Genomic DNA, 13,592 nt, shown 5'->3' with positions numbered 1-13,592 from the left:
AGTGTAGAGTGTAGGGTATAGAGTGTAGGGTATAGAGTGTAATGTATAGAGTGTAGAGTGTAGGGTATAGAGTGTAGGGTATAGATTGTAGGGTATAGAGTGTATGGTATAGAGTGTAAGGTATAGATTGTAGGGTATAGAGTGTATGGTATAGACTGTAGAGTGTAGGGTATAGAGTGTAGAGTGTAGGGTATAGAGTGTAGGGTATAGTGTGTAGAGTGTAGGGTATAGAGTGTAGGGTATAGACTGTAGGGTATAGAGTGTAGAGTGTAGGGTATAGAGTGTAGGGTATAGAGTATAGAGTGTAGGGTATAGAGTGTAGGGTATAGAGTGTAGGGTATAGAGTGTAGGGTATAGAGTGTAGAGTGTAGGGTATAGAGTGTAGGGTACAGAGTGTAGGGTATAGAGTGTATGGTATAGATTGTATGGTATAGAGTGTAGGGTATAGAGTGTAGAGTGTAGGGTATAGATTGTAGAGTGTAGGGTATAGAGTGTAGGGTATAGAGTGTAGGGTATAGAGTGTAGAGTGTAGGGTATAGAGTGTAGGGTATAGAGTATAGAGTGTAGGGTATAGAGTGTAGGGTATAGATTGTAGGGTATAGAGTGTAGAGTGTAGGGTATAGAGTGTAGAGTGTAGGGTATAGATTGTAGGGTATAGAGTGTAGAGTGTAGGGTATAGAGAGTAGGGTATAGAGTGTAGGGTGTAGAGTGTAGGGTATAGAGTATAGAGTGTAGGGTATAGAGTGTAGGGTATAGAGTGTAGGGTATAGAGTTTAGAGTGTAGGGTATAGAGTGTAGGGTATAGAGTGTAGGGTATAGAGTGTAGAGTGTAGGGTATAGAGTGTAGGGTATAGAGTGTAGGGTATAGATTGTAGAATGTAGGGATTAGAGTGTAGGTTATAGAGTGTAGGGTATAGAGTGTAGAGTGTGGGGTATAGAGTGTAGGGTATAGAGTATAGAATGTAGGGTATAGAGTGTAGGGTATAGAGTGTATGGAATAGAGTGTAGAGTGTAGAGTGTAGGGCATAGAGTATATGGTATAGAGTGTAGGGTATAGAGTGTAGAGTGTAGCGTGTAGGGTACAGAGTGTAGAGTGTAGGGTATAGAGTGTATGGTATAGAGTGTAGAGTGTAGGGTATAGAGTGTAGGGTATAGAGTGTAGGGTATTGAGTGTAAGGTATAGAGTGTAGGGTATAGAGTGTATGGTATAGACTGTAGAGTGTAGGGTATAGAGTGTAGAGTGTAGGGTATAGAGTGTAGGGTATAGTGTGTAGAGTGTAGGGTATAGAGTGTAGGGTATAGACTGTAGGGTATAGAGTGTAGAGTGTAGGGTATAGAGTGTAGGGTATAGAGTATAGAGTGTAGGGTATAGAGTGTAGGGTATAGAGTGTAGGGTATAGATTGTAGGGTATAGAGTGTAGGGTATAGAGTGTAGAGTGTAGGGTATAGAGTGTAGGGTACAGAGTGTAGGGTATAGAGTGTAGAGTGTAGGGTATAGAGTGTAGGGTATAGAGTGTAGGGTATAGATTGTAGAGTGTAGGGATTAGAGTGTAGGGTATAGAGTGTAGGGTATAGAGTGTAGAGTGTAGGGTATGGAGTGTAGGGTATAGAGTTGAGTGTAGGGTATAGAGTGTAGGGTATAGAGTGTATGGAATAGATTGTAGAGTGTAGGGTATAGAGTGTATGGTATAGAGTGTAGGGTATAGAGTGTAGGGTATAGAGTGTATGGTATGGAGTGTATGGTATAGATTGTAGGGTATAGAGTGTAGGGTATAGATTGTAGAATGTAGGGTTTAGTGTGTAGGGTATAGAGTGTAGAGTGTAGGGTATAGAGTGTAGGGTATAGAGTGTAGGGTATAGAGTGTAGAGTGTAGGGTATAGAGTGTAGGGTTTAGATTGTAGAGTGTAGGGATTAGAGTGTAGGCTATAGAGTGTAGGGTATAGAGTGTAGAGTGTAGGGTATGGAGTGTAGGGTTCAGGGTATGGAGTGTAGGGTATAGAGTTGAGTGTAGGGTATATAGTGTAGGGTATAGAGTGTATGGAATAGAATGTAGAGTGTAGGGTATAGAGTGTATGGTATAGAGTGTAGGGTATAGAGTGTAGGGTATAGAGTGTATGGTATAGAGTGTATGGTATAGATTGTAGGGTATAGAGTGTAGAGTGTAGGGTATAGAGTGTAGAGTGTAGGGTATAGATTGTAGGGTATAGAGTGTAGAGTGTAGGGTATAGAGTGTAGAGTGTAGGGTATAGATTGTAGGGTATAGAGTGTAGAGTGTAGGGTATAGAGAGTAGGGTATAGAGTGTAGGGTGTAGAGTGTAGGGTATAGAGTATAGAGTGTAGGGTATAGAGTGTAGGGTATAGAGTGTAGGGTATAGAGTTTAGAGTGTAGGGTATAGAGTGTAGGGTATAGAGTGTAGGGTATAGAGTGTAGAGTGTAGGGTATAGAGTGTAGGGTATAGAGTGTAGGGTATAGATTGTAGAATGTAGGGATTAGAGTGTAGGTGATAGAGTGTAGGGTATAGAGTGTAGAGTGTGGGGTATAGAGTGTAGGGTATAGAGTATAGAATGTAGGGTATAGAGTGTAGGGTATAGAGTGTATGGAATAGAGTGTAGAGTGTAGAGTGTAGGGCATAGAGTATATGGTATAGAGTGTAGGGTATAGAGTGTAGAGTGTAGCGTGTAGGGTACAGAGTGTAGAGTGTAGGGTATAGAGTGTATGGTATAGAGTGTAGAGTGTAGGGTATAGAGTGTAGGGTATAGAGTGTAGGGTATTGAGTGTAAGGTATAGAGTGTAGGGTATAGAGTGTAAAGTGTAGGGTATAGAGTGTAGAGTGTAGGGTATAGAGTGTAGGGTATAGAGTGTAGGGTATAGAGTGTATGGTATAGAGTGTATGGTATATAGTGTAGGGTATAGAGTGTTTGGTATAGAGTGTAGGGAATAGAGTGTAGAGTGTAGGGTATATATTGTAGAGTGTAGAGTGTAGGGTATAGAGTGTAGGGCATAGTGTTTATGGAATAGAGTGTATGGTATAGAGTGTAGGATATAGAGTGTACGGTATAGAGTGTAGAGTGTAAGGTATAGAGTGTAGGGTAAAGAGTGTAGGGTATAGAGTGTATGGTATAGAGTGTATGGTATAGATTGTAGGGTATAGAGTGTAGGGTATAGAGTGTAGAGTGTAGGGTATAGATTGTAGAGTGTAGGGTATAGAGTGTAGGGTATAGAGTGTAGAGTGTAGGGTATAGAGTGTAGGGTATAGAGTGTAGGGTATAGAGTGTAGAGTGTAGGGTATAGAGTGTAGGGTATAGAGTATAGAGTGTAGGGTATAGAGTGTAGGGTATATAGTGTAGGGTATAGAGTGTAGGGTATATAGTGTAGATTGTAGGGTGTAGAGTGTAGGGTATAGAGTGTAGGGTATAGAGTGTATGGTATAGAGTGTAGACTGTAGGGTATAGAGTGTAGAGTGTAGGGTATAGAGTGTAGGGTATAGAGAGTAGGGTATAGAGTGTATGGTATAGAGTGTATGGTATATAGTGTAGGGTATAGAGTGTTTGGTATAGAGTGTAGGGTATAGAGTGTAGAGTGTAGGGTATAGATTGTAGAGTGTAGAGTGTAGGGTATAGAGTGTAGGGTATAGAGTGTAATGTATAGAGTGTAGAGTGTAGGGTATAGAGTGTAGGGTATAGATTGTAGGGTATAGAGTGTATGGTATAGAGTGTAAGGTATAGATTGTAGGGTATAGAGTGTATGGTATAGACTGTAGAGTGTAGGGTATAGAGTGTAGAGTGTAGGGTATAGAGTGTAGGGTATAGTGTGTAGAGTGTAGGGTATAGAGTGTAGGGTATAGACTGTAGGGTATAGAGTGTAGAGTGTAGGGTATAGAGTGTAGGGTATAGAGTATAGAGTGTAGGGTATAGAGTGTAGGGTATAGAGTGTAGGGTATAGAGTGTAGGGTATAGAGTGTAGAGTGTAGGGTATAGAGTGTAGGGTACAGAGTGTAGGGTATAGAGTGTAGAGTGTAGGGTATAGAGTGTAGGGTATAGAGTGTAGGGTATAGATTGTAGAGTGTAGGGATTAGAGTGTAGGGTATAGAGTGTAGGGTATAGAGTGTAGAGTGTAGGGTATGGAGTGTAGGGTATAGAGTTGAGTGTAGGGTATAGAGTGTAGGGTATAGAGTGTATGGAATAGATTGTAGAGTGTAGGGTATAGAGTGTATGGTATAGAGTGTAGGGTATAGAGTGTAGGGTATAGAGTGTATGGTATGGAGTGTATGGTATAGATTGTAGGGTATAGAGTGTAGGGTATAGAGTGTAGAGTGTAGGGTATAGAGTCTAGGGTATAGAGTGTAGGGTATAGAGTGTAGAGTGTAGGGTATAGAGTGTAGGGTTTAGATTGTAGAGTGTAGGGATTAGAGTGTAGGCTATAGAGTGTAGGGTATAGAGTGTAGAGTGTAGGGTATGGAGTGTAGGGTATAGGGTATGGAGTGTAGGGTATAGAGTTGAGTGTAGGGTATATAGTGTAGGGTATAGAGTGTAGGGTATAGAGTGTAGAGTGTAGGGTATAGAGTGTAGGGTATAGAGTGTAGGGTATAGATTGTAGAATGTAGGGATTAGCGTGTAGGTTATAGAGTGTAGGGTATAGAGTGTAGAGTGTAGGGTATAGAGTGTAGGGTATAGAGTATAGAGTGTAGGGTATAGAGTGTAGGGTATAGAGTGTATGGAATAGAGTGTAGAGTGTAGAGTGTAGGGCATAGAGTATATGGTATAGAGTGTAGGGTATAGAGTGTAGAGTGTAGGGTATAGAGTGTATGGTATAGAGTGTAGAGTGTAGGGTATAGAGTGTAGGGTATAGAGTGTAGGGTATTGAGTGTAAGGTATAGAGTGTAGGGTATAGAGTGTAGAGTGTAGGGTATAGAGTGTAGGGTATAGAGTGTAGGGTATAGAGTGTAGGGTATAGAGTGTATGGTATAGAGTGTATGGTATATAGTGTAGGGTATAGAGTGTTTGGTATAGAGTGTAGGGAATAGAGTGTAGAGTGTAGGGTATATATTGTAGAGTGTAGAGTGTAGGGTATAGAGTGTAGGGCATAGTGTTTATGGAATAGAGTGTATGGTATAGAGTGTAGGATATAGAGTGTACGGTATAGAGTGTAGAGTGTAAGGTATAGAGTGTAGGGTATAGAGTGTAGGGTATAGAGTGTAGGGTATAGAGTGTAGAGTGTAGGGTATAGAGTGTAGAGTGTAGGGTATAGAGTGTAGGGTATAGAGTGTAGAGTGTAGGGTATAGAGTGTAGGGTATAGAGTGTAGGGTATAGAGTGTAGGGTATAGAGTGTAGGGTATAGAGTATAGAGTGTAGGGTATAGAGTGTAGGGTATATAGTGTAGGGTATAGAGTGTAGGGTATATAGTGTAGAGTGTAGGGTATAGAGTGTAGGGTATAGAGTGTAGGGTATAGAGTGTATGGTATAGAGTGTAGACTGTAGGGTATAGAGTGTAGAGTGTAGGGTATAGAGTGTAGGGTATAGAGAGTAGGGTATAGAGTGTATGGTATATAGTGTAGGGTATAGAGTGTTTGGTATAGAGTGTAGGGTATAGAGTGTAGAGTGTAGGGTATAGATTGTAGAGTGTAGAGTGTAGGTTATAGAGTGTAGGGCATAGAGTTTATGGAATATAGTGTATGGTATAGAGTGTAGGGTATAGAGTGTAGGGTATAGAGTGTAATGTATGGAGTGTAGAGTGTAGGGTATAGAGTGTAGGGTATAGAGTGTAGGGTATAGAGTGCATGGTATAGAGTGTAAGGTATAGATTGTAGGGTATAGAGTGTATGGTATAGAGTGTAGAGTGTAGGGTATAGAGTGTAGGGTATAGAGTGTAGGGTATAGTGTGTAGAGTGTAGGGTATAGAGTGTAGGGTATAGACTGTAGGGTATAGAGTGTAGGGTATAGAGTATAGAGTGTAGGGTATAGAGTGTAGGATATAGAGTGTATGGAATAGAGTGTAGAGTGTAGAGTGTAGGGCATAGAGTGTATGGTATAGAGTGTAGGGTATAGAGTGTAGAGTGTAGCGTGTAGGGTACAGAGTGTAGAGTGTAGGGTATAGAGTGTATGGTATAGAGTGTAGAGTGTAGGGTATAGAGTGTAGGGTATAGAGTGTAGGGTATTGAGTGTAAGGTATAGAGTGTAGGGTATAGAGTGTAGAGTGTAGAGTGTAGGGTATAGAGTGTAGAGTGTAGGGAATAGAGTGTAGGGTATAGAGTGTATGGTACAGAGTGTATGGTATATAGTGTAGGGTATAGAGTGTTTGGTATAGAGTGTAGGGTATAGAGCGTAGAGTGTAGGGTATATATTGTAGAGTGTAGAGTGTAGGGTATAGAGTGTAGGGCATAGTGTTTATGGAATCGAGTGTATGGTATAGAGTGTAGGATATAGAGTGTAGGGTATAGAATGTAGAGTGTAGAGTATAGAGTGTAGGGTATAGAGTGTAGGGTATAGAGTGTATGGTATAGAGTGTATGGTATAGATTGTAGGGTAAAGAGTGTAGGGTATATAGTGTAGAGTGCAGGGTATAGAGTGTAGAGTGTAGGGTATAGAGTGTAGGGTATAGAGTGTAGAGTGTAGGGTATAGAGTGTAGGGTATAGAGTGTAGGGTATAGAGTGTAGAGTGTAGGGTATAGAGTGTAGGGTATAGAGTATAGAGTGTAGGGTATATAGTGTAGGGTATAGAGTGTAGGGTATATAGTGTAGAGTGTAGGGTATAGAGTGTAGGGTATAGAGTGTAGGGTATAGAGTGTATGGTATAGAGTGTAGAGTGTAGGGTATAGAGTGTGGGGTATTGAGTGTAGGGTATAGAGTGTAGGGTATAGAGTGTAGGGTATAGAGTGTATGGTATAGAGTGTATGGTATATAGTGTAGGGTATAGAGTGTTTGGTATAGAGTGTAGGGTATATAGTGTAGGGTATAGATTGTAGAGTGTAGAGTGTAGGGTATAGAGTGTAGAGTGTAGGGTATAGAGTGTAGGGTATAGAGTGTATGGTATAGAGTGTATGGTATATAGTGTAGGGTATAGAGTGTTTGGTATAGAGTGTAGGGTATAGAGTGTAGAGTGTAGGGTATATATTGTAGAGTGTAGAGTGTAGGGTATAGAGTGTAGGGCATAGTGTTTATGGAATAGAGTGTATAGTATAGAGTGTAGGATATAGAGTTTAGGGTATAGAGTGTAAAGTGTAGGGTATAGAGTGTAGGGTATAGGGTGTAGGGTATAGAGTGTAGGGTATAGAGTGTATGGTATAGATTGTAGGGTGTAGAGTGTAGGGTATAGAGTGTAGAGTGTAGGGTATAGAGTGTAGAGTGTAGGGTATAGAGTGTAGGGTAAAGAGTGTAGAGTGTAGGGTATAGAGTGTAGGGTATAGAGTGTAGGGTATAGAGTGTAGAGTGTAGGGTATAGAGTGTAGGGTATAGAGTATAGAGTGTAGGGTATAGAGTGTAGGGTATAGAGTGTAATGTATAGAGTGTAGAGTGTAGGGTATAGAGTGTAGGGTATAGATTGTAGGGTATAGAGTGTATGGTATAGAGTGTAAGGTATAGATTGTAGAGTATAGAGTGTATGGTATAGACTGTAGAGTGTAGGGTATAGAGTGTAGAGTGTAGGGTATAGAGTGTAGGGTATAGTGTGTAGAGTGTAGGGTATAGAGTGTAGGGTATAGACTGTAGGGTATAGAGTGTAGAGTGTAGGGTATAGAGTGTAGGGTATAGAGTATAGAGTGTAGGGTATAGAGTGTAGGGTATAGAGTGTAGGGTATAGAGTGTAGGGTATAGAGTGTAGAGTGTAGGGTATAGAGTGTAGGGTACAGAGTGTAGGGTATAGAGTGTAGAGTGTAGGATATAGAGTGTAGGGTATAGAGTGTAGGGTATAGATTGTAGAGTGTAGGGATTAGAGTGTAGGGTATAGAGTGTAGGGTATAGAGTGTAGAGTGTAGGGTATGGAGTGTAGGGTATAGAGTTGAGTGTAGGGTATAGAGTGTAGGGTATAGAGTGTATGGAATAGATTGTAGAGTGTAGGGTTTAGAGTGTATGGTATAGAGTGTAGGGTATAGAGTGTAGGGTATAGAGTGTATGGTATGGAGTGTATGGTATAGATTGTAGGGTATAGAGTGTAGGGTATAGATTGTAGAATGTAGGGTTTAGAGTGTAGGGTATAGAGTGTAGAGTGTAGGGTATAGAGGGTAGGGTATAGAGTGTAGGGTATAGAGTGTAGAGTGTAGGGTATAGAGTGTAGTGTTTAGATTGTAGAGTGTAGGGATTAGAGTGTAGGGTATAGAGTGTAGGGTATAGAGTGTAGAGTGTAGGGTATGGAGTGTAGGGTATAGGGTATGGAGTGTAGGGTATAGAGTTGAGTGTAGGGTATATAGTGTAGGGTATAGAGTGTATGGAATAGAGTGTAGAGTGTGGGGTATAGAGTGTATGGTATAGAGTGTAGGGTATAGAGTGTAGGGTATAGAGTGTATGGTATAGAGTGTATGGTATAGATTGTAGGGTATAGAGTGTAGAGTGTAGGGTATAGAGTGTAGAGTGTAGGGTATAGAGTGTAGGGTATAGAGTGTAGAGTGTAGGGTATAGAGAGTAGGGTATAGAGTGTAGGGTATAGAGTGTAGGGTATAGAGTAAAGAGTGTAGGGTATAGAGTGTAGGGTATAGAGTGTAGGGTATAGAGTTTAGAGTGTAGGGTATAGAGTGTAGGGTATAGAGTGTAGGGTATAGAGTGTAGAGTGTAGGGTATAGAGTGTAGGGTATAGAGTGTAGGGTATAGATTGTAGAATGTAGGGATTAGAGTGTAGGTTATAGAGTGTAGGGTATAGAGTGTAGAGTGTAGGGTATAGAGTGTAGTGTATAGAGTATAGAGTGTAGGGTATAGAGTGTAGGGTATAGAGTGTATGGAATAGAGTGTAGAGTGTAGAGTGTAGGGCATAGAGTATATGGTATAGAGTGTAGGGTATAGAGTGTAGAGTGTAGCGTGTAGGGTACAGAGTGTAGAGTGTAGGGTATAGAGTGTATGGTATAGAGTGTAGAGTGTAGGGTATAGAGTGTAGGGTATAGAGTGTAGGGTATTGAGTGTAAGGTATAGAGTGTAGGGTATAGAGTGTAGAGTGTAGGGTATAGAGTGTAGAGTGTAGGGTATAGAGTGTAGGGTATAGAGTGTAGGGTATAGAGTGTATGGTATAGAGTGTATGGTATATAGTGTAGGGTATAGAGTGTTTGGTATAGAGTGTAGGGAATAGAGTGTAGAGTGTAGGGTATATATTGTAGAGTGTAGAGTGTAGGGTATAGAGTGTAGGGCATAGTGTTTATGGAATAGAGTGTATGGTATAGAGTGTAGGATATAGAGTGTACGGTATAGAGTGTAGAGTGTAGGGTATAGAGTGTAGGGTATAGAGTGTAGGGTATAGAGTGTATGGTATAGAGTGGATGGTATAGATTGTAGGGTATAGAGTGTAGGGTATAGAGTGTAGGGTACAGAGTGTAGGGTATAGAGTGGATTGTGTAGGATATAGAGTGTAGGGTATAGAGTGTAGGGTATAGATTGTAGAGTGTAGGGATTAGAGTGTAGGGTATAGAGTGTAGGGTATAGAGTGTAGGGTATAGAGTGTAGAGTCTAGGGTATAGAGTGTAGGGTACAGAGTGTAGGGTATAGAGTGTAGAGTGTAGGATATAGAGTGTAGGGTATAGAGTGTAGGGTATAGATTGTAGAGTGTAGGGATTAGAGTGTAGGGTATAGAGTGTAGGGTATAGAGTGTAGAGTGTAAGGTATGGAGTGTAGGGTATAGAGTTGAGTGTACGGTATAGAGTGTAGGGTATAGAGTGTATGGAATAGATTGTAGAGTGTAGGGTATAGAGTGTATGGTATAGAGTGTAGGGTATAGAGTGTAGGGTATAGAGTGTATGGTATGGAGTGTATGGTATAGATTGTAGGGTATAGAGTGTAGGGTATAGATTGTAGAATGTAGGGTTTAGAGTGTAGGGTATAGAGTGTAGAGTGTAGGGTATAGAGTGTAGGGTATAGAGTGTAGGGTATAGAGTGTAGAGTGTAGGGTATAGAGTGTAGGGTTTAGATTGTAGAGTGTAGGGATTAGAGTGTAGGGTATAGAGTGTAGGGTATAGAGTGTAGAGTGTAGGGTATGGAGTGTAGGGTATAGGGTATGGAGTGTAGGGTATAGAGTTGAGTGTAGGGTATATAGTGTGAGGTATAGAGTGTATGGAATAGAGTGTAGAGTGTAGGGTATAGAGTGTATGGTATAGAGTGTAGGGTATAGAGTGTAGGGTATAGAGTGTATGGTATAGAGTGTATGGTCTAGATTGTAGGCTATAGAGTGTAGAGTGTAGGGTATAGAGTGTAGAGTGTAGGGTATAGAGTGTAGGGTGTAGAGTGTAGGGTATAGAGAGTAGGGTATAGAGTGTAGGGTATAGAGTGTAGGGTATAGAGTATAGAGTGTAGGGTATAGAGTGTAGGGTATAGAGTGTAGGGTATAGAGTTTAGAGTGTAGTTTATAGAGTGTAGGGTATAGAGTGTAGGGTATAGAGTGTAGATTGTAGGGTATAGAGTGTAGGTTATAGAGTGTAGGGTATAGATTGTAGAATGTAGGGATTAGAGTGTAGGTTATAGAGTGTAGGGTATAGAGTGTAGAGTGTAGGGTATAGAGTGTAGGGTATAGAGTATAGAGTGTAGGGTATAGAGTGTAGGGTATAGAGTGTATGGAATAGAGTGTAGAGTGTAGAGTGTAGGGCATAGAGTATATGGTATAGAGTGTAGGGTATAGAGTGTAGAGTGTAGCGTGTAGGGTACAGAGTGTAAAGTGTAGGGTATAGAGTGTATGGTATAGAGTGTAGAGTGTAGGGTATAGAGTGGATACAAGGAATTCTTGGTCCATGCCCAGAAAAATAAAAACATCAAACAGGGCCGGGGCTCAGGAGGAGTAGCGATCTGGTATAAAGAGGAGCTCCACCAGTACATCAAACCGGTGAAGAAAGGAGGCAGCCACATATGGATCAGAATCAGCAGCTCCATCCTCACCTGTCAGTCTGATGTCCACCTCTGTGCCACCTATATACCACCGCCAGAGTCCCCCTACTTCAATCCAGACTGCTTCGAAATCTTACAAAGAGAAGCCGCCCATTATCAGGCCCTGGGCAAAGTTCTCATCTTTGGAGACCTCAATGCAAGAACAGGGAGAGAGAGAGACTTCCTGACCACGGATGGAAACATCTACATACTTGGAGCAGAGAATGACGGCCAAGACCCTGTACACACTGAGAGAAACAGCTATGACAGTACAGTCAACAAAAGTGGCAGAAAGCTCCTGAACGTATGTAAAAGTTTAGGACTTCATATCCTTAATGGACGATGCAAGGGTGACTCCTTAGGAAGGTATACACTAAACTCCCATGTAGGGAGGAGTGTAGTTGATTACGCCATTACAGACATGAACCTGGCAGATGTCAGCGCCTTCATAGTCACCCCACAAACGCACCTGTCAGACCACAGCCAACTTCTTCTGTACATGAAATCTACAGAGAAACCATCCACTCAGAAGCCACAGCAGAGCGGCCTCTTCACCCGGCCTCCATCCTATAGATGGTCCAAAATATCGGCACTAAGATATAAAGAAGCTTCCAGAAGACCTGAAATACAGCGGATGCTCCACCACTTCTACAACCTTGAGTACATGCCAAACCCAGAGGGAGTGAACCAAGCAGCAAAGGACCTCAACAATATATTCTACGCAATGGCCAGACTGTCCGACCTTAAAAAAGTCGACTACAAGAGACCAAAAGAAACACAGGTCAATGGCTGGTTTGACAGAGAATGTAAAGCTGTACGGAAGACCCTGAGAACAGCCTCCAACAAGAAACACAGAGACCCCAACCACCTGGGTCTGAGGGAAGCCTATGACTCCATACAAAAGCAGTACAAAACCATCCTCAGGAGGAAGAAGCAGAGTTACATCTCTACGAAGCTCAATCAACTCCAAGACGCCCTCCAAGACCACTCCTTCTGGGAACTATGGAACCACATGGACACCAAAGACAAGAAAAACAACAACCATATCCAAAATGGCAACCTCTGGCTCCAATACTTCAGAGACCTCTATAAAGACATTCCAAAGGAAGGACTAAGCCAAGAACAGGAAAACATAATGGCGAAACTAAAAGCAATGGAGGAAAAAATCAAAAACTTCCAAAACCCGGTGGATACACCTATAACACTACAGGAAGTAACCGAGAGACTCTCCTCCATAAGAAGTAGAAAAGCCGGTGGCCTAGATGGAATCCTACCAGAAATGCTGAAGTACAGCCCACCAGAAATACAGGCTGCAATGGTTAAACTCTTCAATATTGTACTGAGTGCCGGCTACTTCCCTCGTACCTGGAACCAAGGCCTCATCACACCCATCCACAAGAGTGGGGACAGGTATGACCCAGCCAACTACAGAGGCATATGCGTCAGCAGCAACCTGGGAAAACTGTTCAACAGTATCCTGAACAAGAGGATCCTCACCTTCCTCACCGAGCACAACGTCCTCAACAAGAGCCAAGCAGGGTTCATGCCGAACCACCGCACCACTGACCACATCTATACTCTGCACAGCCTCATTCAGAGACACGTCTACAATACAAAGAATGGGAAGATATACGCCTGCTTTGTGGACTTTAAAAAGGCCTTTGATTCAGTGTGGCACCCGGGCTTATTCCTGAAACTGCTGGAGAGTGGAATAGGAGGAAAGACCTACGATGTCATCAAAAGCTCCTACACCGAGAACCGCTGCAGCGTGAGTGTGAGCGGCAAAAGAACGGCTTTTTTCCAGCAGAGCCGCGGAGTAAGACAAGGCTGCAGCCTAAGCCCAACGCTCTTCAACATCTACATCAACGAGCTGGCTACCGCCCTGGAATCCTCCTCAGCACCAGGACTCACCCTCCACGACGCTCAGGTGAAATTCCTGCTGTATGCAGATGACCTGCTGCTGCTGTCACCAACCGAGAAAGGCCTCCAGGACAACCTGAAAATCCTAGAGAAATTCAGCTCCACCTGGGCCCTACCGGTCAACCTAAAGAAAACCAACACCATGGTGTTCCAGAGGAGAAAGAGAAGATCAGACCAACACCCATCATTTATCCTCAACAACTGCGACCTCACAGGAACGGACAAATATACCTACCTGGGCCTAGAGATTCACCGGTCAGGGAACTTCAAACAAGCCATAGAGACCCTGAAAGACAAGGCCTGCAAAACCTTCTATGCCATCCGAAGGACACTCTACCATCTGAAGCCACCAGTGAGGGTCTGGCTAAAAATCTTCGACTCCATCATCGCCCCAATCCTCCTGTATGGCAGCGAAGTCTGGGGTCCTCACACCTACCCAGACTGGTCAAAGTGGGACTCCAGTCCAACAGAAATATTCCACCTGGAATTCTGCAAGCACCTTCTCCAGGTCCATCGGAGCACCTCCAACAGTGCTTGTCGGGCCGAGCTGGGCAGATTCCCTCTACACCTGACAGTTCTAAAGAGGGCGCTGTCATTCCGGGCTCACCTGCATAGGAGCAATCC

The sequence above is a fragment of the Ranitomeya imitator genome, chromosome 2, assembly GCF_032444005.1.
Source record: "Ranitomeya imitator isolate aRanImi1 chromosome 2, aRanImi1.pri, whole genome shotgun sequence".
NCBI classification, from domain to species: Eukaryota; Metazoa; Chordata; class Amphibia; order Anura; family Dendrobatidae; genus Ranitomeya; species Ranitomeya imitator.
The sequence above is the reverse complement of the archived record's forward strand: the minus strand, read 5'-3'. Positions refer to the sequence as shown.